Below are 5,330 nucleotides of genomic sequence, written 5' to 3'. Positions count from 1 at the left end.
CCATTAATTCCGCATTAACTAAGCAAAAAGAAAAACGGATAACGAAACCCACTTCCCCAATTCCTAAGCAAAAAGAAAAACGGATAACGAAACCAATTCCCATTTCCTAAGCAAAAAGAAAAATGAATAACGGACTTTGAATCCAAAATCCATTCTCGACAGCAAAACGGAAAACGATTAACGATTCCCACTTGTGGGAATCGTTATTCGTTTTTCTTTGATAACTTGAACAAATAAAATAAAATGACTCGGAGTTAGAAAATATTAAACAGAATATACCAAAAAATTGACGATACGGCTGCGCAGTCGCAGTCCAAACAGAAAATTTGCCTCACTTTTGCACAGAAACGACAGTCCAGCTGGACACGCTATCTCAAAAATTAAGTGACGCATTGAATTGAATTCTAGTCAGATAACTAGTCATGAAAAATAGACAAACATGAGACAAAATATTGTTTTTCTCTACCTCAACAGTCACGGTCTTGTGTCAACATTGAGAAAAACTTGGCGATAGGCTGCACTCACAGTCCAAACAGAACATTTGCCTCACTTTTGCATAGTCCAGCTGGGCATCTCAAAACTTAAATGACGCATTGAATTAAGCTTGGCCAGCTGATTGTGTTTTATTTTTGTTCACTTAATGCCGACTTCGTTTGGGCAGATCGTGATCCACGTTGACAGAAGTCTTTAAGGTGGACCAGTATTTATGTAGCGCGCCCTCTTTTGGAAGACATTGATGTTTGTAAAATGGACGGGAAAGCCCTCCTTATACACACTGTAGTTTTTGTTTTTGTTCTTTCATTTTTTTCTTCAACGGTTTCTGTCGAATTTCAGTGTCACAGTCAATTATGGGACGCAATTTCAAATCAGTGCAATGTGTTTTTCTCGAGTTACGGTCTCCTGGTCTCCACAAAGACTGCTTTATTTTTGTCAAAAGTGACTCGAATTCGAATCGAATTTTTCGCGATTAGTACGTTGTATTTCTTGAAATCATATTAAATTTATTCTTTGATGGTTCCCGTCGATTTTCAAAGCATTTGTGTCCTATATCCCGAACAATTATTGAACGAACTTTCAATTCAGTGCACTGCGTTGTTCTTGAGTTATCGTCTCCACAATGAGTGTTGTTTTTTTGTTCCAATAAAATTGACTCGAATTCGCATCACATTTTTCGCGATTAGTACACTGTATTTTTCCTTAGATCATATTGAATTTTTTTTTTAATGGTTCCCGTCGATTTTCAAACCACTTGTCTTCCGATATCCCTAAAAATTATTGAACGAAATTTCAACACAGTGCATTGTTTTGTTCTTGAGTTATCGTCTCCACAAAGTCTGTTTTCATTTTGTTAACTTTAATGCCGACTTCGTTTGGGCAGATCGTGATCCACGTTGATGAAGTCTTTACGGTGGTGACCAGTACTTGTGTAGCGCGCCTTCTTTTGGTTATTGATGTTGGTAACTGTACGGGAGTACTACCCATGTCCTCTTCGTTTTTGTTGTATTATTTTTTTTTTCACCGGTTTCTGTCGAATTTAAAATATATTGTCTTGTATATCACAGTCAATAATGGGCCGTAATTTTAAATCAGTGCAAATTTGTTTTCTTGAATTATTGTCTTTACATAAAAGTGACTTGAACTTGGATTGAATTCGCAATCAGTTAACTGTATTTTCTTTAAATCGTAGGCCTATGTAATTTTTTCTTCAAGTGTTCCCGTCGATTTTCCAATTTTTTAGTCCTATCCTATATCAAGAGCAATTATTGGACGCAATTTCAAATCAGTGCAATTTGTTTTTCTTTTTCATTTGTAAGTCAATTTATAGTAGGCAGAGCATTTGAAGAGTACATTTGCAAAAGCAGATAAGAATTATGAATTGGGGAAGTGGGTTTCGTTATCCTTTTTTCTTTTTGCTTAGGAATTGGGAAATGGTTTCGTTATCCATTTTTATTTTTGTTTAGTTAATGCGGGGAATTAATGGGTTATGAGATTGTCACTTGACACCATTAATTTGAAGGGCGCCGCCTGTTGTTTGATGATATCCCATTATTATTGTCCGACTAGCGCAGCAGACAACTCGATAACGTACCCGGTAAGTCACGTCTAGACTTTTTATTCAATTTCACTCTTCAATTAGCCAATTAGTATTAGTAGGCAGAGCGGATTAAAGATTTCCATATACGAAGTTCACTCAACACCCTGTGTACAAACCCTATGAGATTGGACTGATAAGTGTTTTCTAAGAAAATGCTTGTGCTATAGTGCTAGCTGCTCAAATTGACTTTGATATATTGTTGATGTACCTTTCCGTACCCTAACGTGGCGCGGCCCCTAACGTGGCGCACTTTTATTTTTCGCCTGTAGCGCCTAGCTAGAGCAAAACTTTTAACTGATTCAGTGAAATTTCATCAAGTTCTAAACACTCCCGTTCATAAATCACGAGTTTATTTACCCGTTACAAAGTTAAAAGAAAACATTATTTTGGCGTGATTTTCCGATTTTAATTTCAAGTGCAAAGTGAACCCTTTGAAAATGCCCCGAAAAGTAAGAAAATAATTTTCTGACAAACATCTGGCTGGGTTTGTAAGTAAAGATAATAATGATTTATCAGAATTAATGAAGTTTACAGAAATTCTTAAATGTTAATTTGGAATTTTCTGAGATTTATTCAAGTGCGCCACGTTAGGGAACACTCCGCCAAGTTGTGCCCAATTTCCGGACGCGACCGTTATTGCATTTCGGATTAAATTTTATGAAACCGAAATTGTTCACAGAGGTTGAATGGCAAGCATTAAAAAGGTAAAAGTACCAGTATTTCACTGCATGAATTTGAGGTTTATCAACAAAGAGGTTTGGCAACACTACACGAGGAAAGTTGGGTAAGCTTCGAAGTGCGCCACGTTAGGGAACACGACTATACTGTACATGTCGGCCTAAATTGCTCTCTGGGGGCTTGTTACTGTTAGAACAGTCAATACAGAGAAAAATTAGTGAACTTCGTATATGGAAATCTTTCCCCCCAGATAGCAATTTCATGTCATCAAGTCAATTTGAGCAGTGAGAAAACACTTAGAATTTTTCAGTCCACTCTCATAGGGTTTGTACACAGAGTGTTGAGTGAACTTTGAATATGGAAATCTTTCCATCTGGGGGCTTGTTAGTCAGTACAGAGGAAAATAGTGAGTGAACTTCGCATATGGTAATCTTGCCATATTATTAATTATTATTTTAGTAGAGTATTAATTTCTTTAAAGCTTTAACGGGAAACATTTTGTCCCGCCTTTCATACAGGGTGAGCAGAGTACACATTTGATGGAGCTTCTGACAGACTCTCACGAGAAATGGGTGGATGTTCAGAAGATCAAGGCATTCCCAGCCATGGTAGCAAGCCCTACGCTCAGAACCGGGGCACAGGCACTCATGCAGGTAGGCTTATGAGGGGGATCATGGTCAGACCTGAGTACATGTATGCGTGGATAGCTCAAGTTTTCTGCATTTTGATGAGTTGTGTACCTTTTGACACTACACGCGTTTCAGACTAGCATTCAGAGAAGTGCCGAACTAAATTATTCCAAAGAGTTGAATTAAGTTTGACGTTTGAAACATTGAGGAGCAACTACACATGAAAGTCGTCCAAAGATTAAGTGTTGCAGTCGTTCAGATTGACTCCAGTGTCTAATCAATGGAAAATGAATACAAGAACTTTGCCCGTGTTTGAAACTTGAATCTATTTAAGTTGAGTTTAGTTGAGTTAGGTTAGGGAATCTGGAACACCAGTTTTAAATGGATTGAGGTACTGTTTGATAATTTCAGTCTTTTAAGTCGAGTCTGCTTGACGAGTGAAGCAGTCTGCGATAAGTCGAGTATGAGTTGAGTAGTTTTTTTTTGACAAGTAGACTACTCTTTACTGAGTACTACTTTATGAGTCGATTCAATGAATCCTGAGGTTTTGTATTAGTTGAGTACCTTTTTACAAGTCTTGTGTACCTCTGGTGAATTATTTTAATGAATATTTCGATGAGTATTTTGAGTACCAAAATGTGTACTCACAGTTGAGTGCTTGAAGTAGACTCTGCGGAATGAATTTTGATGAACAGTTTGAGTAAAATGCAAGCAGGTCTTTAAAAAATTAAGTCAAGGTTGCAAAATGTATAACAAGATCATTAAACCAGATTTGTCCAGGTTTTTGGCTTTTTGCAGCGCTAACGTTAGTCTTTTCCAAGACCTGGACACAATTTATTTAGAGCAAATGCATTCAAATTTTCTTTCCTGATTGGTTTCCGTCTAGATTGGTGGGTTGGGTAAGATCAAGACCAACACAATCATCAAGAAGCTCTCCAAACCCTGGATGCTGGATGAGGAAGCAGCCTGGAGACCAAAAGTTTCCTTGGAAGATCAGCAAGGAAGAAGTCACCATGCTTAAAGAGAAGGTAGAATCAGGTAGTTGGTCAGTAGTGCAGAATGATTCACATGTTAACTAATGCATGCAAAATAGAGAAAAAAAGTGAAAGTTTAACGACTATCATCCTATCCTATATTTTTAGGCTATAGAAATGTCAAACCCCCAAAACAGATTTTTACCTACCCTACCACACAGTTGTTTTTTATATCTAATAGAAAACACCACACTTTTTGTTCTTGGTTGGCCTTATTATTTTAATGTATGTTTCAGTGTCCAATTCATTTCATGGAGCCTTTCACAGATCTCTCAGGTTATTCTGGATGGCTGCATGTCTAAGGAAACACATGCTTTATGTCAATGGGAAATAATACTTTTTTTTTGTGACCCCCCTTACCTCCGCCCTCACCTCCCACCACCCCCAGGCTTGACCCTACTCATCCCTCAGCTCATCTCCTTGAAATCCAACTGGGAGAAATGCAAGATGCGCGTCTTTGCCACCACGGGCAAGAAGGAGCAAATGGACAGGGAGAAGATGAACACGGCCAACATGCTCAGCAAGTTCCGCATCAACTGCTTGGACGTGGAGGTCATCCCGGACCTGAACAAGAAGCCCAAGGAGTAGAGCCTGAGACGGTTCAAGGAGCTGTCCAAACCCTGGATGCTGGATGAGGAAGCAGGCGAGACCACCGAGAAGTTTCCTTGGAAGATCAGCAAGGAGGAAGTCACTACGCTCAACGAGAAGGTAGAATCTCCTCCTTGCGCTCAAGCACCCCCCCCCCCTTCCACAGAGTAAACTATAAACGAGGGCCATTTGGGCGCCATCGTGGCTTATAAATGCTGGTACCAAATACACGATAACCAGCATGAGTGAACCAGTGAAGTGTCCCTCATTCCGGCTTCTGCTTGTTTGACTATAAAGCGCCCTCTT

This window comes from Patiria miniata, unplaced genomic scaffold, assembly GCF_015706575.1.
Source record: "Patiria miniata isolate m_02_andy unplaced genomic scaffold, ASM1570657v1 HiC_scaffold_10, whole genome shotgun sequence".
Lineage (NCBI taxonomy): Eukaryota > Metazoa > Echinodermata > Asteroidea > Valvatida > Asterinidae > Patiria > Patiria miniata.
This window is presented reverse-complemented; position numbering follows the sequence as displayed.